Source organism: Phacochoerus africanus, chromosome 5 (genome assembly GCF_016906955.1).
Source record: "Phacochoerus africanus isolate WHEZ1 chromosome 5, ROS_Pafr_v1, whole genome shotgun sequence".
NCBI classification, from domain to species: Eukaryota; Metazoa; Chordata; class Mammalia; order Artiodactyla; family Suidae; genus Phacochoerus; species Phacochoerus africanus.
Window position 1 is genome coordinate 21179315 of NC_062548.1, and position 27013 is coordinate 21206327.

The following is a 27013-nucleotide window of genomic DNA, read 5'->3' on the forward strand; positions in this document are numbered from 1 at the left end:
CTTTTGCCACACAAAAATCAGTCTCTGCAAGTAGACCCAAAGATCCAGGCTTGTGTCTCCAGCAATTCATTATTTATACATAAGCAAGTCTGAATCTTTGTTTAGGCTGAACTACAACATCAGGTAAACACACACGTGGTTGAGTGCAGGCACGCACACACACGGGCACACACACTCAGAGGCAAGTGTAGCTCGCTGGGTCAATCACGTGTAAAATGTCAGGCTGGCCTCTTGTGAGTGTTTAGAAACAGAACGAAGAGCCCTTGATGAGAAGTTGGGGGAAGGGAGATGTTTTCTGTAAATGTTCTGTCGTTGTGCCTGACTTGAGTTTTTTTTTTTTTTTTCCTTCCTCCAGACAATGACAATCTTCTTTCTGCAGAGGGAGGAAAATAAACACATGCCTGTTGGGTAGGTATGTAAAGTAACATAATGGCAGGCATACTGTGTTTGAGGAATCAACCTGGGCTTTGCCACATGGCCACGTGAAGCTGTCGGAAACCCTGGTTCATGCCAGACTCTTTTGGCCCAATCTCCCTTTTGTTTGGAGGGATAAGGATGTGCCTGCTTTCCTTTGCAATCCTGGGAACCACTCTAAGCACTGTATATTGTAGCAACTCATCTAAACTTGCATTCACCCTATCAGATAGGTTCTATTATTAGAAACATACTTGGCCAACAGGTATATGAAAAAATGCTCAGCATCACTAATTATTAGAGAAGTGCAAATTAAAACTACAATGAGGTACCACCTCACACTAGTCAGAATGGCCATCGTTAACGAGTCAACAAAAAGCAAATGCTGGAGAGAGTGTGGAGAAAGTGGTACTCTCCTTCACTGTTGGTAGGAAAGTAAATTGGTAAAACCACTGTGGAAAACAGTATGGAGGTACCTCAAAAAACTAAATAGAGAACTACCATATGATCCAGCAATCCCACTCCTGGGCGTCTATCCAGACAAACCATTCATTCAAAAAGATACATGCACCCCTATGTTCATCTCTGCCCTATCCACAACAGCCAAGACATGAAGCAACCTAAATATCCACTGAGAGATGAATGGATTAGGAAGATGTACATGCATGCCATGGAATACTACTCAGCCATAAATAAAAAAAAGGACAAAACAATGCCATGTGCAGCAACATGGATGGAACTTGAGATTCTCATACTAAAGTAAGTCAGAAAGAGAAAGACAGATACCGTAGGATATCACTTATGTGTGGAATCTAAAATACGGCACAGATGATACCATCTTCAAAACAGAAACAGATCATGGCCAAGGAGAGCAGACTTGTCATTACCAGGGGGGAGTGGGGAGGGAGTGAGATGGATGGAGAATGTGGGGCTGGTGGATGCAAACTGCTACATTTGGAATGGATGGGCAATGGGGTCCTACTGTACAGCACAGGGAACTGTGTATAATTGGATCACTTTTCAGTACAAGAGAAATGGAAGAAACATTGTAAACCAACTCTACTTTAATAAAAAAGAGTTTAACAAATTTGAAAAGACTCATTTGTCCAGGAAGAAGCTAAGGCACAGTGGGATTAAGTTACTTTGCCAACAAAAGTGGTGACGATGGGCTTGAAATGCTGTCTGATACTATCTTGTGAGTTTACGGTGTATGTTGGCCATCTTCTTCCAATATCCAGGGTCTAGGGATGGATCCTCCCTAAAGTGACCCACCCACTTCCCAGTTTTTCTGGGTGGGTTGGGTGAGCGAGAAACACATACGAATATCCCTGCACTTGCCAGTGGATACCCTATACATGCCAGCTGAGTCTGGCTGCCAGAGGCAGTGCCTTTCCTTCCTCCCTCCCTTGCCTCTTCCTCTCATTTTCATCCTTACTCAGAACAGCTCTGAGGAAATCCTCCAGCTTAAGTAATTGCTTCTTGGAGTCTCTAATTGTCCTGTTTTCTAATACAGGCATTTCCACGCAGCCAGAGGCTGCATTGTGAGCCAGGGCTGTTGCTTTGGGAGGTTTTGCTGGTTCAGCAGTTGCTTGGAGGGTCTTCTCTCATTCCTGTGCATTTTTTAAAATCATAATTTTGCAGCTGAGAGCAGGGCTGGGACCCACCCTGACAGCATCTCCCAGAGCCTGTGTTTCACTGACCATGTCTTCCGGTGTTTCCTGCTGGGCCCTAGTTCACAAGCTCACATCCCTGGCCTCCAAGAGCCCAGCCAGACCCTCCTTCTGTGCTTTTGATTCACAGAATCAGAGAATCTAGGTGGAAGGACTCTGAGGAGTCTCCCAGTCCAATGTTTCATTCATGTGTCAAAAGCATTTTTTTTAGTGTTTGAATCTTTTTTTCCCCCACCACATTTATATGTAACAGCTAAAAGTAAAGCACTTCAGGTTGAAAGGGTGCCCTGCTTAGCTCCACATAATACCACCCTCACCACTGGGCCCCCGAATTCTCTCATCCTTTCTGTCCCTCCAGAAAATCCCCATGAGGCATCTTCCTTGGAGCTCTGGGTCGCACCTGTTCAAACTCACTGCTCCATGGATTGTGTACTTCCTGCTAACACAGACCCAAAAGCATCATGCAGCTTCAGCTCTCATGTCCCCAGTGCGGCAGCCTCCTCCCTTGCTAAAATAGCCTCTCCTTAACTAGTTCACCATCTCTGGTCCGGCCCCCCCTTATCCACTGGGCACGTAAACAACATCTTTCTACGGTGTAAATCTGGCCATGTCACACAATGACTTAAAACCCACCCCTCTTCCCTGTCATTTCTTATTGACCTGAGGATAAAATGCAGACTCCTTTGAAAAGATTCAAAGCTTCTTGTCTGACTGTCCAGCTGCCTCTTTCACCTTATGTCTTATATTGAGCTGGATGCACTTTGAGCTGGACCTTACATATGCTGGGCTTGCTCCACTTAGGTTTTGCTGAGGGCGGGTCCTCAGCACTCTCCCACTCTCACTCCCTGTACCTTTACTGGCCTCAGCGGGCATCACTATTAATTTCTTCTGCTTCTTCTACACCATTTGGATCCTGTCCCCTCTCTACCCTCAGAGCCCCATGGATTTTTTTCAGTCACCCCAGGGGGTGCCCTGCCTTATTTCCTCATTTGTTGCCCTCACAAAACTTTAACCTCTATAAGGACAACGGACCATGGGCATCTTGGTCCCTTCTATATCCCCAATGCCTAGTAAAGCTTGGTATAAAAAAGATCAGTGGGGTTTTGCTGAGTATATAACTTACAATCACTGAGCGGTGGGGTTTTGCTCTGAGTATATAGCTTACAATCACTTGCCCTGCCCCCCATCCAGTGATTTCCAGGCTCCCTCATCGAATTTGGCTAGATCGCTGCCTGTAAATGATGCTTTGCCTGAAGAACTCACCAGTGATCTATAGGTTCCATGATTTGCTTTTCCTTTCCTGACCTTGACCTTCCAACCATATTCCATGGCTTCTTGGTGGGAATGACAGGGTTCCCAGCTCTAGGAGGGCACAGGTCTCCATCATTTTGCCTGTGATGGTATTATAGTGCTTGGCAGGTTGTAGATAGACAATAGACATTTGCTGAGTAAAGGGAAAAAAAAAGGGTCCATTCTGCAATTCCTAGAAGAACCCAGGGTCAACATTCCATAGAAAATGGGAGCCTGAAGTCATTGCTGCCCAGTACATAAGAAGGGCTCTTCCTTGCCTCCTTGGGCCACTCATAGAATTGCTTTTGGGGTTGAATCTTTCCTAGGGCATAACAGCTTGTCTTGGAAACTCTTCTGATGACCATTAAGTTCTGGGCCTGGGAGAGGGCTCCTCGCATCTTCACTGCTGTGTCCTCCCTCCCTCCCTCTCAGCACCTGCATCATAGGCCATTCAAGAAGCGCAGCGTCCTGCAAGAGGAGAGCTTTCAGCTCTTAGGAGAATTTATTGCAGAGATTAGATGCTGCCAAACCCTTCAACATCAGGTCCCACCTAAACACACTCAGGAATAGAAATGAAATTCAAGTTGTCTCTTTAGACGGCTTTGGCCAGCTTCAGAAAACCACTGTCTATCCTGGAGGATTGATCTGCAGGAAGAGGGTGGGGAAAGCCTGAGCCTTTAGTGACAAGGCTCTGCTGAGTATCTCCAAATAGCCCAGGCAAGAAATTCGTTAAAGGGAGGGAGATGCTGCTGCTACCCTTGCTTACCATCTGGGGACCCTCATCTTCAAAATTCCCCAACATCAAGTCCCCCTAGGCAATCAAGATAATTTTATAAAGTAATAACATGATGAAATAAAGTAAGCTGAAGAGTGTCTTCTTTAAAAGTGGAAAAAAAATTTATAATGTGTCCATGAACCTTAACTAAAAAATTAGAAAAATAGGACAAAAAGAAATAATATATAGAAGACCAAAAAGAAAGTTCACGTCATTAGAATACTTAAATGGAGTTAAAAAATATGAAAGGGTGTGTAGGAGTGAAAGGGTCTCAGGAAGAAGTGGTATGGAACATAAAATGAGTGGATTTCGGTAAAAGAAAGATCTAGGGTCCAAACACAACTTGGCTACCTTCTAGCTATGACCTCTCAAAATCACGTATCTTGGCTGAGCCCCCTTACCTATCTGTAAAGTGGGTTTAGGGATATCGCAGTGTACGTTTCTTGTTTCACATCTCAGTGTTCCTCTAGGGAAACAGCCTCATCCCACTCATCCTCTTGGAAGAAGTCAATTCTTACATCCCAACTCAGAGAAGGGCACACGGCCCAAGTCTGGCTTATTTCCGTCCAGGGTGGGTTAAGGATTGTATTAATGGAACTGGTTTTTCACTCTCCCTGCATGTGTGCCATTGCATTTCTCTTACCCCAAGGGGGGATTGTGACCTTGGGGCTGGCTTGTGATGTGTTTCGGCCAACTGGATATGGCAGAATGATGGTGACTCACTGCTCTGATGAAGTCTGGGGTGCTTCCACCTGCTACTCTTGTGCTTCTGCCATCACCATGAAAATATGACTTGGCTGGCCTGCTAGAGGAGGAGAGAGACATGGAACAGAACGGAGTCACCCCAGTTGTTTGGTACCAAACAAATCTCCAGATATGTGAGTAAGACCACCAAAAATCACTACGGCCATAGGCTGACCCACAACTGACCCCAGATGCATGATGGATAAATATATTTTCATATGCCACAGAGGTTTTGTGGTTGTTCACTGCTCAAGGTTTTGGTAGCAGTAGAAAACTGATATAGGAGTTCCCACTGTGGCTCAGTGGGTTAAGAATCTGACTTTGATGGCTTGGGTAACTGCAGAGGAGTGGATTTGATCCTTGGCCCAGCATGCTGGGTTGAAGGATCCAGGTTTGCCACAGCTGTGGCTTAGGTTGCGGCTGCAGCTCAGATTCAATCCCTGACCCAGGAACTTCCATATGGCATGAGTGCCGCCATAAAAAAAAAAAAAATAAACAATAAAGAAAACCGATGTAGAGAGTGAGCTTATTTCAGCCAGTCATAGTGGGGATATGGACTATCAATGGAACAATCAGAAGAATGATATTTATTTTTCTATGATAGATGCTATGCTGGCAAGACACAAGCTAGAGCAGTTGGAGGAAAATATGTCAGCAAAGGAAAGCCTGCCTGAGACTGATGTTAACACAGAAGGATCAAACGTAAAGATGGGAAGGAAGGAGTTCCCATTATGGCTCCGTGGGTTAAGGACCTGGTCTCTGTGAGGATGCAGGTTTGATCCCTGGATTTGCTCAGCGGGTTAAGGATCCGGTGTTGCTGCAACCTGTGGTATAAGTTGCAGGTATGGCTTGGATCTGGTGTTGCTGCAGCGGTGGTGTAAGTCTCAGCTGCAGTTCTGATTCGACCCCTGGCCAGGGAACTTCCATATGCCACAGGTTTGGCGGTAAAGTAAAATTAAAAAAAAAAAAAAAAGGTGGGAAGAAAGGATTCTGTGTCTTTTTGTCCTGGATCCAGCCATATCTGAAACAACTATTATTACTGGTCTTTTCGGTTAGAAAGATTGATCGCTTCTGATTTTTGCGAGAGTCAACTTAGGTTGGATTTTTTTGACCCTCGTGATCCGTCCAATATCTAAAATTTAGAGGCTCAAGAGTTGTAAATATTCCTCAGCTAGAAAAACAGTCTAGCAAAGCATTGCCGTGACGTTCCAAGTAGTAATAAAAAAATGTTTTTTCTCTGCTTCCTTGTGCATTTTACCTTCCAGAGGGCCAAGGGCTTGGTAAGTACTTCTTCTGAGTTGTAGAGAGGCAGTGACTGTTGCCCCTACTTGGAAACAAGAATGACTCAGTCCTTATTCAAGTTTGGTGACAAGGACACAGCCATTCGATGAAAGACTCACTAGGTTGTTCTGCATGTCAGCGATTTAACTCCCTGCATCCATGAGAGAAACCAGCTCTTTTAGACCTGAAGGAGATGGCCAAGATGATCTCATCAAAGGCTCGTGGTTTACCAAGGAGGAAACTGAAGAAGAAAAATGGAGTGGGCAGTGCTGGTAGAGCCTTGCACCCCCTCCTAAGGAAAGACAATGGGCATTGAGATTAGAGAGAAGGAGATTGGAACCCAGGCTGTGTTACCTGTCTCTTCGACCACCTTGGGCAAGCTGTTCAATGTTCTTGGATCTCCATTTCCACCTCTGCAAAATGAGGATGCCATCCCACACAAGATGAAAATGCATTACTCACGGAAGAGTTCTGATTAATATATGCATGCTCATTCCACTTTGGGAGGTAGAACTTAATGTTCCTTATCTCCCCCGAACCCATGCCAAGGGTGGGCTTGACTGAGTGGCTTGCTTCCAAAGAAGGAAATATGGAAAAGGAAAAAATAGTATCTGGACAGTGGAAGAGCCTGGAAAACACTATCTTAACCAAGTGATGAAGGTTAAGATCACTGGTAGCGTCATGTGGTTATCACGTCCCCCTGGATACAAGGTGATGCACAGAGCACCTCACCTCTCTTGTCTCCTCCCCCAACCCCCAAACTCTAGTCTAATCATAAGAAATACATCAGACTACACAAGGGAATACTACCCAGCCATAAAAAAAGAACAAGATGGGAAGCTGCTTGGAGTGTTCTGGAATTTAATGGCATTGAAAGAGAGGGTGAGGGAGAGAGAAAGAGAGAAGAAGAAGGAGGAGGAGGAGGGGGAGGAGGAAGTGGAGGAGCAGGAGGAAGAAGAGGAAGAGGAAGAAGAAGAAGGAGGAGGAGGGGGAGGAGAAGGAAGGAGAAGAGGAGGAGGAGGGAGGGGAAGGGGAGGGAGGACAGATCAGAAATCTGAGCATATGACGTCAGTGATGCTTATTCCTTCCCTTGATTGGTTCTGATTAAACGCCCACCTCCCGTCATTCTCTTTCCCTTTCTTCCAGGAAAGAAGTAGAGATGCAAAGTCAGATTTCAAAAGGAAGTTAGGGACTCCCACACCCACTCCCTAAGCCAGCCCTGTTTTGGGCAGGACACATGGTCCCTCCCCAAGAGCCCAGTACCAGGTAAAGACTTGCAGGGGGGTCAGATCACAACAATCAAAGCTTTAGGAAAAGAAAAACAAATACTTTTTTTGTTGTTGTTTTTTAGGGCCACACCCGTGGCCTATGGAGATTCCCAGGCTATGGGTTCAACTGGGTCTGTAGCCACCGGCCTACACCACAGCCACAGCAATGCGGGATCCAAGCCACATCTGCAACCTACACCACAGCCACAGCAACACCAGGTCCTTAACCTACTGAGCGAAGCCAGGGGTCGAACCCGCATCCTCATGGATACCTCGTGGTTACCCCTGAGCCACAAAGGGAACTCCAAAATAAATATAATTTCAAAATGTATTTTTGCCATTCCAATTGTTTGATGTCATACATAAGAGTGACTAGTGAAGCCATCGACAGGCAGTTTGTGGGACATTAATAAAAGGAACATCTGGCAGGGCCCCCTCTGTAAGAAATAAAATTTTCCGGGAGTTCCCGTCGTGGCGCAGTGGTTAACGAATCCGACTAGGAACCATGAGGTTGCGGGTTCGGTCCCTGCCCTTGCTCAGTGGGTTAACGATCCGGCGTTGCCGTGAGCTGTGGTGTAGGTCGCAGACGCGGCTCGGATCCCGCGTTGCTGTGGCTCTGGCGTAGGCCGGTGGCTGCAGCTCCGATTCAACCCCTGGCCTGGGAACCTCCATATGCTGCAGGAGCGGCCCAAGAAATAGCAACAACAACAACAACAACAAAAAAGACAAAAAGACAAAAAAAAAAGAAATAAAATTTTCCCATACATGGCTTTGGGTGCTCTTCTCTGACTCCATCTCTGCCCTTCTCTGTGCAACGATGCTGTTTTCCCCAACTTTGTGTTATTATTCTATCTATTCACTTCGCCCTTCGTGTTTAATCTTTCATTACCAAAAAATGATCAAATATGCAGGATATCAGAAGGGATGGTGCAAATGAATTCAACTGAACTGACAGGGTAGGTGTATATACTAGAGGAATGTGGCACTATATCCCCACAACTGGATTCAGCAGTCTTTTAACATTTGGCCTTAATTTTTGCACCTGCATGCCTTGTGAAGCCATCATTTCAGAATTTAATTTTGTAAAGTACCAACTCCACACAGAAGAAGAGGCTGGTGTGGTGTATCCCATCAACTTTGGCGTCTTCAATTTTGGGACCGTCTCATTTCATCCATTCCTTTAATCGCACCACGCCTCATCCACCCACATTCTGGATTTGTTCTGAAGCGAATCCCAGGCATGATATAATTTCCTCTGTAAAGAGGTCAGTCACCATCTCTGAAAGATCCATCCAATATGTTTACATGCGTAACCGAATCACTTTGTTGCACAGCAGAAATGATCACATTATAAATCAACCATATTTTAATATAACTTTAAAAAATGAAAAAAATAAGTAAAACATTGACCTGGCCCCCCCCAAAAAAAAAAACCACAATGTCACTCTCACGATCACCCCTAAAATAGTAACATTCTCTGAATATTGTCACATGCCTAGCGTTCAAACGACTTCATTCCCTTGATTCTCACCCTTCCCGCCCCTCCTGTCATCTGTGTTTTTACAGCTGCTGTCTTTGAATCCCTACAGCAGATTTGACTGCTAATGGTTTAAGTCACAATATTCTTCTCCTTTTTTTTTTTTTCCGGTCTGGTTTTATTTTCCCCAGTGTAGTTTGCTTAGGAAAAATCTGGGTTATTTTTCTTGTATAATTTCCCTCAGTCTGGATTTTGCCAAGACAGCTACATGGTGCCATTGAAAGTGTTCTTCCTTCCCTTTGGTTTTCTGTAAACTGAGTGTTTGCGACAGAGGCTTGATCAGATTCAAGTTTGGTTCTGGCGAGAGTATTTCCTAAGTAGCATGGCTATGGTTCCGCAGGAAGGATATAACCTCCAGTGGTCCCTTTATACTCACATCAGGGAAGCTCTGGTGTTAAGTTACATGATCTACCCATTATTAAATCGCCAACTGCTCTCACCTAAAAGGTGTCACAGCCACTGGCAACCATTCTGTAAGGGTTGGGCTGAATCATCGCTTTTAAAAGAAGCTGGGATACCAACCCCATTGATGTTTCCATGTTTGCAGCGTGCAATGCCCCGAATAAGGACATTATTTTCATAATGCAACATAATTACTCTACCTAATAAAATTAATAATTATTCTCTAACATTATTAGAGCATTATTTCTTCTTCTTTTTTCATCTTTTTAGGACCATGCCCACAGCACATGGAGGTTCCCAGGTTAGGGGTCAAATCAGAACTATAGCGGCTGGCCTACACCACAGCCACAGTGATGCGGGATCTGAGCTGCATCTGCAAGCTACACCATAGCTCATGGCAATGCGGCAGCCTTAACCCACTGAACGAGGCCAGGGATGCCTCATCCACCTCACAGATACTAGTCAGATTCACTTCCGCTGACCATGATGGGAACTCCGAGAATAATTTCTACTAAAATTATTTTTAATCGTTTCTATTAAAAATTTCCCCATCAGCCTCATTTTGTAACACTGTTTTAAATTTGAGAATAGTTTCAGATTTACAGAAAAACTGGGAAGATGGTACAGGGAGCTCTCATACACTCCACATCTATCTTCTCCTATGACTCACACCTTGCAGTGGTGTGGTATTTTTGTCACAATTAATGAACCAGTATTGGCACATTATTACTAACTGAAGTCTACACTTTATCTGGATTTTTTCAGCCTTTACCTAATGTCTTTTTTTTTTTTTCCTGTCCTACCACCTTATCCAATTTACCACCTTACATTTAGTCATTGTATCACCTTAGGTTCCTCTTGGCTGGGACAGGTTCCATTTGTTTTTAATTTTCCTTTTAATCTGGAATTGCATCTCTTCTCTTGTCTTGCAGAATGTCTCACATTTTGGTTTGGTCTGTGTATGTCCCTGAACTTGTGCTTATATCCTTTGTATTTCCTAGAAAGTCGAAGTTCACATGAGAGGCTCCGTTTGATTCAGGTGAAACATTTCTGCCTAGAATATTTCATAGGTGAGGCTGTGTCCCTTATTTGCTGTCCCACCATGGGATGGAAGGATTAGGATGGAAAAGACAGGAGAAGGAAAGAGAAGACTCATAGGTAGGAATGAGAAGCCCAAGCCTGATGTGGAGTAAGCCTCATCTCCCACAGTTCAGGAGACGCTGTTCCAAATGCCGCTTATGTCTTAGTTTTCTTTCCCATAAAGCTTCCTCAGCAATATTGACCCAGTTCTAAAACTGTATGATTGGAAAGATTCTGTTGTTTTATTTTCTTGTCTTGGAATATGACTGGATGAATTTACAGAGCATTCATTCAGGGCAGAATTCACCTATCAAAAAAGTTGCATGTATTTGAAGCAAGACTTTCTGAATTGCTGGGGCAGGAATGACACCTCTATGAAATGTTTTGATATAACTTTGGAAGGGTCTCAGGCTTAATTTATGTTTCCTTTTACTCATTAAAAAAAAAAAAAAAAAGCACGTGGAGGGAGTTCCCATCATGCCTCAGCAGAAACATCCAACTATCCATGAGGATGGGGGTTCTATCCCTGACCCTGCTCAGTGGATTAAAGATCTGGTGTTGCAGTGTAGGTCACAGATGCAACTCAGATCCCACGTTGCTCTGGCTGTGGTGTCGGCTGGCAGCTCTAATTCCGATTCAACCCCTAGCCTGTAAACTTCCATGTGCCATGGGTGTGACCCTAAAAAGAAAAAAAATAATTAAAAAAATTTAAGAAGCCATGGAGGAGTTCCTGTCATAGCTCAGTGGTTAACGAATCTGACTAGGAACCATGAGATTGTGAGTTCGATCCCTGGCCTTGCTCAGTGGGTTAAGGATCTGGCGTTGCATGAGCTGTGGTGTGGGTCGCAGACGTGGTTCAGATCCGGTATTGCTGTGGCTGTGGCATAGGCCGGTGGCTACAGCTCCAACTGGACCCCTGGCCTGGGAACCTCCATATGCCGAGGGTGTGGCCCTAGAAAAAGGCAAAAAGACAAAAAGACAAAAAAAAAATGCAAATGGAGGGAGAGTTCCCACTGTTGCTCAGCAGTGACAAACCCAACTTGTATCCATGAGAACTCGGGTTTGATCCCTGAGCCCTCCACAGTGGGTTGTGGACCAAGCATTGCCATGAGCTGTGGTTAGGTCACAGAAGAAGCTCAGATCCCAAGTCGCTGTGGCTATGGTGTAGGCTGGCAGCTACTGTTCTAATTTGACCCCTAGCCTGGGAACCTCCATATGCTGTGGGGGAGGCCCCCAAAAGACACACACAAAAAATTATAATGTTGGTTATAGGAAGCTATGCATATGATAGAATTGCATAAAACTACACACACACACACAAATCAGGGTATGAATGGAGATGTCTGAATAATTCAATGGGTGGTACCAATGCCCATTTCTTGATTTTGCTCTTCTCCTACAGTTAGGAAAGATGACAAGTGGGAGGCAGATTGAAGGTGCAAGGGCTCTTCCAGTACACATCTTTGCAACTTTGTATGACTCTATAATTATTTCAAAGAAAAAGTTTAGAAAATTAATGGGAACAATTCATGCACTGAATTTTGTGGCCCGTGCAGAAGGACAAGATAAAGAAAGGAGCTAAAATTTCAGAAGGGAAGCGATGCAATTATCATTATTTGCAGGTAATATGGCTGTCTACTTAGAAAATAGGGTAAAACATGTTTTGGACTAGTATAAGAGTTCAGAAAGATACAGTATAAAAGATTAATACATACTATGCACAATAACAGCAGCAAAAACAAATTAAAATACCTAGGAATCTAATTTATAAATGTTGCACAAGCCCAGCAAGAAGAAAACCACTACATTTGCTAAAGGATGCAGAAGAGAAACAAAACTGAAAGAAGAGATGGATATCTCTACTTATTAGTTAAAGTTTAAAAGGCAGCTTTTTGTCCTTGGTTGTGAGGACATCAGGGGGCAATTAGTGAAATCTGAATATGATAATAATGTTATATCAATGTAATATTTTAATTTTGATAACTACCTTGCCGTTATGTAAGAAAACATCCTGCTTTTCAGGAAATACACACAGCAGCATTTAAAAGTCATCTCACTTTGCATCTGTTAACCCCAAACTATTGCCTTTGCAATGGATCCGCAATGAGATCCTGCTGTGTAGCCCTGGGAATTATATCTAGTCACTTATGATGGAGTAGGATGGAAGATACTGTGAAAAAAAGAATGTATACATGTACGTGTGACTGGGTCACTTTGCTGTATAGTAGAAATTTAACAGAACCCTGTAAACCAGTTATAACGGAAAAAATAAAAATCATTACAAAAATAAAAAATAAAAATAAAATCTAACCCAAGAATTAAACAAAATAATAAAAAAAATAAAAGTTGTCTTAGTCTGTTCAGGCTGCTATAATATGCCATAGATAGGGTGGCTTATAACAGAAGAAAGGTATTGCTCACAGTTCTGGATCCTAGAAGTGCAAGATCAGCATGGCCGTGTGACCTGATTCTGGTGAGGGTTGTCTCCTGCAGTCTTTTCGTATCTTCATTCGCCAGAACAGTCAAAGGACCCCTCCTAAGCCTCTTTTATAAGGGCACTAACCCTATTCACGAGGGCTCCATCCACATGACTTAATAACTATCCAAAGGCCCCGCCTCCTAAAATCATCACCTTGGGGGGCAGGATTTCAATGTATAAATTTGGTGAGGGGGGCACAAACCTTCAGCCTAAAGCAGAAATAATGGATGTCATTTTTGTAACTTTCAAATAGTTTAGAAACTAATAGTGGTAATATAACCAATAATTGGTATGTGTTTTTTTTCATATCGCTATCTTTAGAGACAGTGAGAATGTTATTTGTGGCATCTATGAAGGATATATAGAGATTCTTTTTAACATTTTTATAACTGTTATTTGGGGTTATTTCACAGCACAAAAGCTTAAAAAAGTAGCCAATAGAAGAACAATTGGGTGTTCCCATCTTGGCTCAGCGGTAATGAACCTGACTAATATTCATGAGGATGCGGGTTTGATCCCTGGCCTTGCTCAGTGGCTTAAGGATCCAGCGTTGCTGTGAGCTGTGATGTGCTTTGCAGCCGTGGCTTGGATCCCACATTGCTGTGGCTCTGGCGTATGTCAGCAGCTACAGCTCTGATTTGACCCCTAGCCTGGGAACTACCATATGCCATGGGTGCATCCCTATAAAGACAAAAAAAAAAAAAGAGAAGAAGAAGAAGAGAAATAATGTAGTGATGAAATGGGGGGACCGGGGAGAAGGGAACTGTAGAGTGTGAGTGAGCTAAATGATAACATTTACTATCAAGGAGACATAAGTATTTTCTAAATATGGCATTTTAATAAGTGACCATGGAGTTCCCGCTGTGTTGCAGGCTGTTGAAGATCTGGTGTTGCCTCTGTGGTGGCATGGGTTTGATTCCCAGCCTGGTGCGGTATGTTAAGGATCCAGCTTTGCCACAGCTGTGGCATAGGTCACTGCTATGGCTCGGATTCGATCCCCGGCTTGAGAACTTCCATATGCCACAGGTGACTCAGATTGGATCCCGGACCTGAATATTTCCGTATGCCATGGGTGTGGCCAAAAAAAAAAAAAGGCCATGTCTGCATCATACCTTGTTATAAAGGTGGTGTCCAGAAGAAATGATAAACCTTGGCAATTCAAAAGGGCGTTCATGGGTGATTGTACTTAGGAGGCAGAAGAGTGAGGACAAAATTTTTCCTATTTTGTCACTTTTTTTCTGATCTGTTTTCTTGTTCATGCCTCATGCTGATAAAAATTGTACTGGCTGGTTAACAAGCAAAGGATGAATTATTCAATGACTGCTTCTGGCGTAAGTAACTTAAAAAATAAAAAGGTAACCCATTTGGGGAAAGTTTGGGGGAAAAAAGAAAGGTATGTACTCTTGGTGGAAGAGGAGTTCAGCATTCCTGGAGAATAACTGGGCGGTACATCCACCACATTCACAAAGTGTGTGCTTCCTCCTCGACCCCCAGAAATCCTCTTATCATTTATCCTCTGTTGAGAAATTCCCAGACTGTGAAGAAAAGATACACCCAGAGATCTCCCTTCCGGCGGTGTGTTAGCACAATAACAACAGTGAATCTAAATGCTCAAGACCAGGGCATTGCTTAGATGAACTCACAGCAACTCCGTGGAGCAGCATTAGGATTTGAATTTAGACTATTCAGCAATGCAAGACATCATTAAGGTCAGTTGCAGTATTTACACTTGTTAACAGAATAGCATTTCTAGTATGATGTTTATATTGTTTTGAAAAAGGATGTATTTTCATTGCCCAAAAGGATGGAATGGAATATGACAACATGTCAGCAGTGGGGTGTGTGCTTGTGTGTGTGTGTGTGTCTGTAGGTCTCTCTGCATCTTCTGGGTGTGTTATTTTTAACATTTTTACTTTTTGGCCAGCAGGAAAAATACTTCTTCAGGTAAGAACGGTCTAGTGCTAAGAAGAGAGGTGTCCAGGTAGGGTGTTGTTTTTGTTTCCCTGAAAAATATCTCAGGAGTCAACCCATTATTTTAAACACCTCAAACATCTCCATGTAACCACATGGGATAAATCAATGGTGGAATTGACTGTGTCTGTGGAAACCATGCATCTGGGATGGATGGAAAGTAACTTGTTTGCCATCTAGCCAACCCCCCTGACTCAAGCCAGGAGGTTCCTTGACTCCTCTCTCCGTTTGGGCAGGATCTCAAAGTGGCCCTGCCTCCAGCAGTGTTCCTATTTGGAACTTTGAAGGTATGAGTTCCTTGCCCAGGGCCAACATGGCGCCCCTTCTCCTCTTCTTCACCTCTCATTCCTTCATTAAATAACTCATACTTTCAACATATGCTTGAGCGGACACCTGCTATGTGCCAGACACTGTGCCAGTGCAGCTACTGTATGGACGCTATGGGGCCAAAAATGGAAACAGTGAACCACTTAAGGAATTGGCTTGTAGGAGGCTGTTAGGCTATTCTACAGTTGGTTAATACAAGAAACTTCCCCAAGGTCACACAGCTAGTAAGCAGAGAAATGAAGCGGAGAACCCATCCTTGTCTGACTTCAAAGTCCACGTCATGTACGCTATGTGGTACAATCCTCTTAGACCTTCTGGATGTTTTAATAATTCAATCAGAATATATTACATATAATATGGATATTATATATATAATGTATATGTATAGTTTATATCAATATATATCACTATCATTTTCTATCTACTCTAGGCATTGCCTTATTTTTAGTACACATAAAGGTCCTTAATTTTTACAGATAAGTTTGATTTCCTGTGTGCTCCTAGTCTAGGCATTGGGGGCGCTGTGTCTATCTAAGAAATGCCCATCATAGAGGTATTCTGGACTCAAAAAAATAGCAGTGAAATAGGAGTTATCCTGACACGGAAGGGAGATCCCTCAGGCTGCGCTTATCTCAATCTCCTTTTCTGCAAAGGCTCTAGCTCTTGACTCCTGTTCAACTGTGGGCCAGCATTGCCCCATGGCTGACTCTATTCAGACTTTTCATCTACTGTTTGTGCTCACAGGATTTGGCTCCAAGCAGGATCCGTGGAGTAGCAGAGATAGTTCTATGTCCACCTTGTTTCCTTTTCCTCCTGGGCACACAGCTAGATCCCACTATCTAGCCTTCTTTGTAGTTAGTCAGGGCCACCAGACTAAAATGTGTTCCAGAAACTGTGGGCAGAAGTGATGCAGGCCCTACTCTGACCAGCCCATCAAATCCTTTCATGTCATCATCCACACTCTCTGGGGAAGCCACCTGCTATAAAAGAAGGAGGATTCCAAGAGTCTCGAGAAAGATCTATAGGATGGAAGAGGCCTAGGTCCCTGAATGACTGTGTGGAGCAGACTCTTCTGCTTACCCCTCTGTTCTACGAGAAATAAGCTTACTGTGATTAGCTGCAAAGATTTTTAGGATTATTGGTACAACCACTATGGAAAACAGTATGGAGGCACCTCAGAAAACTAAATACAGAACTACCATATGATACAGCAATTTCACTCCTGGGCATATATCCAGGAAAAATTTTCATTCAAAAAGATACATGGACCCCTATGCTCCTTGCAGCATTATTCCCAATAGCCAAGACATGGAAACAACGTAAATGTACATTGACGGATGAATGGATTAAGAAGATGTGGTACATATACGCAGTGGAATGCTACTCAGCTGTAAAAAGAACAAAATAGTGCCATTTGCAGCAACATGAATGGAACTAGAGATTTCTCATACTAAATGAAGTCAGAAAGAGAAAGACACACACCCTATGATATCACTTAGATCTTAAATCTAATATATGGCACGAATGAACTTTTCTGCAGAACAGAAATAAATTCGTGAACATGGAGAACAGACCTGTGATTTCCAAGGGGGAGGGGGAGGGACTGGGAGGGACTGGCAGTTTGGGGTTAGTAGATGCAAACTATTGCATTTGGAGTGGATAAGCAATGAAGTCCTGCTCTATAGCACCAGGAACTCGATCCAGCCACTTGTGATGGAACATGATGGAAGACAATATGAGTTATATATATACCACTAAGTTACTTTGCTGTCCAGCAGAAATTACAGAACATGGCACATCAACTATAATAAAAAAAAAGTTCTTAACGAAGATTTTTGGGATTGCTTGTTATAGCAGTTAGTTCACCCTGACCGATAGAACTCACCTTCTATTCCTTTTGGCTTGGATCTGGATCCGATGCTTTCCCTGTGTTCTTCCGGACAAAAGAGTTCAACTGCTGGCTTTCAACTTGGCCTTTCTCTGCTTAACTTCAATAGAGCAGGATGAAGATAGGACATTACTCATTTCCTTTCCGTCTTGTTTACCTGTTCCACATGCTTTGAAAGTGTTATTGTTTTAGAAAAGACAAAGAGAGCAGTTTAATGCTCAATTACCATTTAATGGGAAACTAAATAATTAGGAACTTTGGAACAAGAATGAAGGCAAATCTTATTCTTTGCTGCCTTGTATCCTTTTGTATTTCTTAAGGTTTTATTTATTTTTTATTTATTTATTTATTATTTATTTATTTATTTATTTAAACGGCTATGCCTGCAGCATATGGAAGTTCCTGGGGTGGGGGTTGATTTGGAATTGCAGCTGCAGCCTGTGCTACAGCCACAGTAACACTGGATCCGAGCTGCATCTGCAACCGACACCACAGTTTGTGGCAATGCCAGATACTTAACCCACTGAGTCAGGCCAGGGATTGAAACCTGCATCCTCCCAGAGACAACATCGGGTCCTTAATCTGCTGAGCCACAACTGGAGCTCCCTTTTGTATTTTTAAAACTTGGGACTGTGTAATTCATTAAAAAAAATACATACTTTGGGAGTTCCCGTCATGGCGCAGTGGTTAACAAATCTGACTGGGAACCATGAGGTTGCGGGTTCGATCCCTGGCCTTGCTCAGTGGGTTAAGGATCTGGTGTTGCCATGAGCTGTGGTGTGGGTCGCAGATGCAGCTTGGATCTTGCGTTGCTGTGGCTCTGGTGTAGGCCAGCAGCAACTGCTCCAATTCGACCCCTAGCCTGGGGGTCGTATGCCACCGGAACAGCCCTAGAAAAGGCAAAAAGAAGGAAAAAAAATACATATTTTGAAGTGCACAAAGGCATCCCATTATGGTTTCACATTTTTTTTGGGCACAAACCTAAAACGATTGATGATTTCATCTTAGACTCAGCATACAGTCTGGCATGAAGTAGGCAGCACTATGTAGCGATTAGAAATGCAACTCCAGAATCAGACAGACCTGGGATAAAGTCCTGCTGCTCCCAATTATTATCTGTGTCTCCACGAGCATGTTTCTTCATTTCTTCAAGCCTCAGCGAGGACCTGTGTCCTAGGATTTGCTGGAAGGACCACATGAGACAGTGGGTGCCAACATGACTTAGTCTGGGGCTCACGTGGAGTTACGGCTTCAACAAATGTTAGCTGTTGAAATTAGGCATTGAGTAAATGTTTCTGAATTCCTGCTGAACTGAACAGGCATGTCTTGTTCAAAATAAAACAACCACACAAAAATATAACCCAGAGACATCCACGCAGCCAGAATTAGTGCTGCCTAGGTGAGTTTGTCTGAATGTATTTTGATGGTAATACAATCAAACAGCCACAAAACAGTGAGCTGCCAACACCTTTCGTTTACGCTGGCCTTCTCGTCCTATTTGGCTTTTATTGATAGCCATTTAAAAAGAATGTTTATTTCCCACGCAATCGCATTTTCAGAAAGAGGGAACAAGGAGGGGAAGTGGTATCGTGAGGGGGAAATTTTATTAAGAGGTTATTTACTGTTATTGATACATTGCACCAAGAGTCAAGGAAATGCACCAATCGATAGACGCCCACATCAATGTTTAATCTACTTCTAGCCCTTTGCTGGAGTATTTAATTAGCTTGTGATTGGGAAAATTGCATGGAGTACACAAAGCGATGAATGTTCTGGAACTAAAGACAGGAGTGCTTATTTGGCTTCCAGCATCTTAGGAAAAACAATGGCTGGAAAATGGAGTGATGTGGTACAGAGAACTTAAGACAAGCAAGATGAGGGGGAGAGTTCCATATATTCATGGATATGAAATCTCACTCTCACCCTATGGGGTTGGTTGCTCTCCCCACCCTGTAAAGGAGGAAATCAATTCAGTTTAGGGATCTTAAAACGTTTGCTCTGAGTTTCCCTCTTGGGTCTCTGCCCTCCCTTGCATCAATTCGAAGGATGTCCGTATGTCCGAGTCATTGGCCCGATCCTGTTTTACCCATCATTACTCCAGAGGATGGCAGGAATTGGGGAAGAAGGGTTCATATGGTCATTCTGGGGATTCGACACGATAGGCAGCATAACGGTGTCTCAAAGATGGCCATGTCCAAATCACCAGAAGCTGTTGACTATGCGAGGTTGGTTACATGGCGAAGGGGGATTACGTTAAGGAGGAAATTAAGATGGCTCATCAGTTGATCATGAGATGGAGATGATCCTGGATTATACAGGTGGACTCAATCTGATTACTTGGATCCTTATAAGTGGAAAAGGGAGGCAGAAGAGAGAGGACCTATGTAGCTGAACCACCCTGACTGCATTTTGTCAGCTCCATTGCAGACTGGCAGTCGTGTCCCCTCTCCTTTCTGCAGGACTGAGCTTTAGCCTGATCACAAGGAATGCGCCATATACATTCCCCCTCAGCTTCTCCCCTGGGTTTTATCTGATGTGAAGACTGGGAGGATGGCTTTTGCTGATGCAGATGGTTACTGAACGTGAGACCTTTTCTTCCCATTGACATGAACATGCGTCTCCCTTGGTAGTCAGATTCACTTTTAGCTTTGGCCCCTTTAAATTCTCCTGTACCTTTTTCAGTGATGCTGAGTGTAGCTGCCAATGCCCAGAGATCATTGTCTGCTAAATTTTGCCCGTGTGTAAGTTACCCGCAATAAACTTCATAACAGTACTTTATGAAACAGTTTGTGTCTTTTTTTCGGGTGGGGGGATGTGTCTCAAAGTTCCTTCTCAATTAAGGAGATATTATTCAATATCTCTGCCGTCCAGCAGAACCAGAGAGATGGCAGCATGAGAAGGACTGAGCCTGAGGTCGCTGACTTTGAAGCTGGAGGAAGGGGCCACAAGCCAAGCAGTATGGACAGCCTCTCGGACGTGGAAATGGCAATGGCAAGGAAATTGGGTCTCTCCTGGAGCATCCAAAAGGAACACAGCCCTGCTGACACCATGATTTTATCCCAGGGAGGCTGTGTCAGACTTCTGACTTTCAGAACTGTGATTTATAAATCGTGTGTGTTTTTTAGTTTGTTTTATTTTTTTCTTTTTAGGGCCACACCCAAGGCACATGGACATTCCCAGGCTAGGGGTTGAATCAGAGCTGCAGCTGAGGCCTACGCCACAACCACAGCAACACCGGATCCAAGCTGCATCTTCGACCTACATTGCAGTTCGCGGCAATGCAGCATCCTTAACCCATCACACAAGGGCAGGAATCAAATCTGTTCTTAACATGATGCACCACAATGGGAACTCCAAATCAGTGGTTTTTTTGAGGCCACTAAGATTTTGGTAATTTGTTACAACAATAGAGGACGAATACGGACATCCTCTTCTAGGCAGTACCAGTGTTCTATTTGTCTTTGCAATTGAGTTTACTCTTCATGCAGTCCTGACTGCCCCTTAGAAGGAGACATTTCCAATCTGATTGGGTCCTAGTGCAGGACAGTGCCTGGGCCATGTTTTTTTTTTTCAGTGGGTGGGCCACTGTGAGAGAAAAGGTAGTTGATGCATATCTCTGAGGCTTGTTTCTGCTTTCTACTTCTCATAGAACACAAGGCTCAAATGTAGTGCTAGTGGATTAAGAAGATGTGGTACACGTACACAATGGAATACGACTCAGGCATAAAAAAGAACAAAATAATGCCATGTGTGGCAACATGGATGGAACTAGAGACTCTCATACTAAATGAAGTAAATTAGAAAGAGAAAGACAAATACCATATGATATCACTTATATCTGGAATCTAATATATGGCACAAATGAACCTATCTACAGAAAAGAAACAAATTCATAGACATGGAGAACAGACTTGTGGTTGCCAAGAGGGAGGGGGATAGAGAGGGATGGACTTGGAGTTTGGTGTTAGTAGATGCAAACTACTGCCTTTGGAGTGGATAAGCACTGAGATCCTGCTGTGTAGCACAGGGAACTCTGTCTAGTCCCTTGTGATGGAACATGATGGAGGAGAATGGCAGAAAAAGAATATATATGTATGACTGGGTCACTTTGCTGTACAGCAGAATTAACAGAACATTGTAAATCAACTATAAATAAAAAAGACATTTTTTTAAATGTAGTACTAATGGGAAGTCTGCCCAGCTTTCTCTACTTTCCTGCACGTGTGCACTCTCACCCCTTAGGGCCATTCTCCGATGCCAATGGCCCACTGGTGGCCTTATTGGGCTTAGGCTGAGGGGGAGAGGGAGGACCCTGAGGGCCACCGGCTTAAACTATAGGCTCCAGCTGGTTTATCCACATGGTCCACGCTGGCCTTTGAGGCGCATGTCTAGCTTATATTGAAGTAGTGCTTGGATCCCTTATTTTGTTTTATCCCTTGAGTTCATAGCTTCCTTAGGGCTCCCATGGAAGAGATGTTTGTGGTTTGGGACAGTGTTTAGGCATCTGACTCAAGACCATCTCCATTCATTGAGATTCTACCTTAACCCCAAGAGAGAGTCTTTTGTGCTGGATTCCTTCCTGGTCCACCAGCTAAGGGAGAAGTCTGCTTATTTTAGTGTCCTACAGCCTCTAGGGGGTGCTTAATGGGTTTTTTTCTGTTCCTTTGCTTTTCAGGGCCTCACCCTCTGCCTATGGAATTTCCCAAGCTAGAGGCCGTATTGGACTTGCAGCTGCTGGCCTAGGCCACAGCCACAACAACACAGGATCCAAGCCACATCTGCAACCTGCATTACAGCTCTCAGCAACAGCAGATCCCTTTTTTTTTTTTTTTTGGTCTTTTTGCCATTTCTTGGGCCACTCCCGTGGCATATGGAGGTTCCCAGGCTAGGGGTCGAATCGGAGCTGTAACCACCGGCCTACACCACAGCCACAGCAATACGGGATCCGAGTCGTGTCTGCAACCTACACCACAGCAACGCCGGATCCCACTGAGCAAGGCCAAGGATCGAACCCACAACCTCATGGTTCCTAGTCAGATTTGTTAACCACTGAGCCACGACGGGAACTCCCTACAACTGCAGATCCTTAACCCACCAAGCGAGGCCAGGGATCAAACCCACTTCCTCATGGATACATTTTGGGTTTGGAACCCGGTGAGCCACAACGGGAGCTCCAAGGGGGTGCTTAATTGTTGTCAGCCATCACAGCCAGTTATTATTTAAGCAACTTGAAAATAGCCTAAATTTTGCTATGTGTTCCTTCCTACCCACACTGCCTTGCATATATTTATCACGAGAGGAAATATTTATAAATGCATGGATGGATGTGTCCACTGCGATTTCCAAGTTTCCGCACCTGGGTCTCAAGGGAGCACTCGCTTGCCAGTGGGATCACTCCCTCTGGGCTCTGCTGTCTCTCCCTGGGCGCCTGGCACGGCCCCTTCCGAACTGAGCATCCTGTCTGTTATTCTCCAAGGGCCCCTCCCACTGTCTGCGGGGCTGGAAGATCTCTGATGCAATCGGTTCCATCCCTGTGCTGAATTACCGCACTATCTGTCAGCGAGAAGGATTTATTGGGGTGTGGGGGGGCAGAATGCTTCTCGCGGGGATTTTCATCTTCCCTTTGCACACCCGTCCTGCATCACCCCTCCTCCCAATCCCCATCCATCAGCTGCCCTGAGTAGATATACCATCTTCCTGGCTCTCTAGTACCTTTGCTTCCTTTGAACCAAACACAGGTAAAGGGACAGGTAAAGGGGTAGCGGAGCAGATGCGCAGCCTGGTTTGCGTGGGCAGGCGGAACGCTCCGAGGCTCTTTAAGAAAGAGCCTTCTTCTCATTCATGGTTCTCCACGGCTGAAATACGGTTGCTGGGAGCACAGCAAAGAGGCCCCATCGTCTTTTCCCGACGGAATTGAGCCATCTTTTTCCTAGTTGCTGCCTGCCACCCAGGCTGAAAGGTTAATCTGTTCCTCTTCTCAACTAGTGCATTTATCATAGGCAAGTGGTCTGTTGTGGAAAATATTGATCAAAGGCCTGCCAGGTCCTCTGCTGGGTTGAAATTGAGTGTTGCAGTCAATCAATGGCTTGGCACTCGGTGTGAAGACAAGGCAGTGGTCTCCACAGGGTGCCAGGCTGACGGATGGATGGCGGAAGGATATTGGGAGGTGGATTTTCCGAGTTGGCTTAAAGGGAAAAATACGATCAGCATTGCTGGACCAGGATTGCGAAGCTCTGATGGGTGATCTTGGGAGCCTTAGAAGCCCACATGTGGCCAGGGTCTGTGGGTTGACACAAGAGGAAATGGTCTCAACGACTAAACTTGTCAGAGCCTAAAGGACTACTTGATGGAGATTTGGCGCTCAGGGTATTAAATTCAACACAGGTGGGAGAAATGCGCTACACACCCCACAAGTAACTTTATGTTTCCAAAAATTCTGACCACCTCTTTGCACAAAGGATGCCTTCCTTTAGTTCTAACTCTGGGCTCCTATCAGTAACTTGAATCTCTCCCTCTCTCCCCCACTTCTTTCTTTCGGATTATCTACCGGCCTCAAATTCATGCCACCCAATAGCTACTCTCTGCTAGGCATTCTTTCTACCCAATAGGAATAACGAGAAGGACCAGGGCATTCCCTCTCCTCCATCTGCTCCCATCCTCGTGTCAAGAAAGACTCATTAGTGGGAAACTGTTGTACAACTCACTAAGCGTTCTGGCTGAAGGATGACCAAGATGCTGCAAATGAGAGGGGAAGACATATTCTGCTTGGGGGGGTAGCATAGCCAGGAGGGCTTCAAAGAGGAGGTGGACCTTGAGTATTGTCTTAAGGAAGAACTAAGAATGTCTCTGGAAAGGCAATGTGGTGTGGAGCCGGGAGTGAGCTTGTAAAAGGAATCATGGAGGCAAAGGCCAGCAATTGATTCAGTATTGACGGGTGTGAAAATCTTTGGACAAGGGAGGTAGACTGAGACTTCCTTCCTTCCTTCCTTCCTTCCTTCCTTCCTTCCTTCCTTCCTTCCTTCCTTCCTTCTTTCCTTCGTCTTTTTTAGGGCCACACCTGCAGCATATGGAAGTTCCCAGGCTAGGGGTTGAAGAAGAGCTGCAGCTGCCAGCCCACACCACAGCCACAGTCAAGCAGGATCTGGGCTGCATCTGTAACCTGCACCACAGCTCATGGCAATGCTGGACATCTAACCCACGGAGCGAGGCTGGAGATCAAACCTGTCCTCATGGATACTCGTTGGGTTAGTTACCGCTGAGCCACGATGGGAACTCCTAGACTGAGTCATTAATAGAGGGTCTGTGTGACAAGCGGAGGAGATTATGGTGAGAAGTGAGCGGAAAAAGGTAAGTGAAGGACTTAACCCATTGCTTGCCATAAAGTAGGTACTTCAGATATTTTATTTCCTGTCACAATTGAGATTATTGGTTGTAAGTGACAGAGAGCCATCAGGGCCTCAGCTGGCAGCAGATGGAGCATTCAATTTGGGCCATACGAGTGGGATTTAATAAAGGAACTATTTATGCAAGTGTGATGCAGCTGTAAGGAAAACCACAAGGGATAGGACAGCGCCACAGGGATAAAATAATGGGGTACTATTACTACTCCTAAGTCTGAAGTGGCAAGAGAAAGAAGCTGTTACCATATTGGGGGTGTGGGGTAGAGAAAGAGAAGCAGTGAGCACAAGGCCATCTGTTACCTTTGGTGAGGCTATTCAATCCACTCTCAATGATACAGCAATCAGGTAGCCAGGAAATAAACCCCTGGCCTCACTCGCTCCCCTCCCTCCAATACCCTGCCAGTGCGCCCAGTTGGCCAAATTCTGCTGGAAGGTAGAAGCCTTGGGAACTGGTGAAAAGTCCATACAGCATCCCAGGGCAGTGACCAAGGTGGAGCAGGGAGGCCAGTGGATCCAGATGGAACCTAGGTAGCCTGCCAGCTCAAATTGAATCAAGCCAAAGAGAGATTGACTCAGCTTAAGGAGCTGGTGCTGTCCTCAGGCATTGCTGAGACATAGCATCTCTTAGTCCTGCTCTCCTAGGAGATGGCTAGATTTTCACACCCTATGGGATGGTTTGACACCTCGGGGCTCGCTCACCTCCAACCAGCTTTGAACTCCAAGTGTTGAGAGGAAGTGCCTTTCCCGTATGGGTTTCAGCAATAATCCAGGCCCAGTCTGTGTCCTACTTCCATTGATTATTCTGGACCTCACTTTCTTCGTTGTTTATTTGTTTGTTTGTTTGGGCTGCTCCTGCAGCATGTGGAACTTCCTAGGCCAGGGATTGAACTCGAAGCCACGGCAGCCACAACACCAAATCCTTAACACTGGGCCACTGGGAAACTCCTCCTCATTGTTAAAATGAGAAGAATGAGAATTTCCCATTGTGGCTCAGCAGGTTAAGAACCCAACATGGTGTCCACAAGGATGAGGGTTCAATCCCTGGCCTCATTCAATGGGTGAAGGATCTAGCATTGCCACAAGCTGTGGTGCAGGTCTTAGGTGCAGTTTGGGTCCAGTGTTGCTGTGGCTGTAGCCTCAGCTGCAGCTCCTGTTTGACCCCTAGTCCGGGAACTTCCATGTGATGTAGCCATAAAAAGAAAAGAGAGAAAGAGAGAGAACAATGATATCCACTTAAACCAGATAGAATAATGGTCAAATTCATGGATTTTGGAGCCACACTGCTTGGACTTAAGTCCCAGGTCATAACACCTGCAGGATAGTGACCTTGGCTATGTCTTAATCCCTCTGAATGTCACTTTCCATTTCTGTAACATCATAGTAGCACTTACCTCATAATGTAATTAAGCAGCAATTTAGGTAAAATAACACATATGGAGGTTCCCAGGCTAGGGGTCTAATTGGATCTGTAGCCACCGGCCTACGCCAGAGCCACAGCAACACGGGATCCAAGCCGCTTCTGCAACCTACACCACAGCTCACGGCAATGCCAGATCCTTAACCCACTGAGCAAGGCCAGGGACGGAACCTGCAAACTCATGGTTCCTAGTCGGGTTCGTTAACCACTGAGCCATGACGGGAACTCTACATGAGAATTCTTAACAGACATCTGAAACCTAGTAAGTATTGGATAGATATCAGTTGATGCTGTCATTGTTACTAGTTTTATTTTTCATCCTTAGACTCTATTCAGGTGAGAAAAACCCTTTGAGTTTTCAGTTTCAGCTGCCCTGTGAGGAAGGCCTCTCTGCTATGCTAAGAGTGGTACCCAGGTGTGCATTTCTAATCTCCAGTCATGAGAGAGAAGGAGGATGTTAATTTGCTTGGCTTCTCGCACCTCATTCTATCCTTTCCTTTCCTTTCCGTTCTGGGCAGCACCTGCAGCATATGGAAGTTCCTGGGTTGGGGTAGAACCAGAGCTGCAGCTGCAGGCCTACGCCACAGCCGCAGCAATGCCGGATCCAAGCCGAATCTGCAACCTATGCTGAAGCTTGTGGCAATGTCAGATCCTTAACCCATGGAGTGAGGCCAGGGATCGAACCTGCATCCTCATGGCCGCCACGTTGGGTTCTTCACCCCCTGAGCCACAACGGGAACTCCATTTCTACCTTTTTCAATAAAGGTATTCCCTGTTGATTCCAACTCTCCCATATTTTCAAGGACACTCTGATCAGCCCTAGTGGTTGGTTTCTCTTGCCTTGGAGAGGCCGGGGGCAGTGACCGCTGGTCTCTTCCTCGGTGCCCGCGAGTTCAGCGCTCGCTGTTGGAGATGCATCCCTGAGACCATGAGAGCGTCTGGCAAGAGCCCTGGTATATGTGATGGCATGTTAATATCACTAGGGATGAGGGGACGGGCTCCCTGGGTCGGCCTCCCACACTCAAATGGACTTCCTTTCCCTGGGAAATGAGTATGCTGGGAAGAAAGGG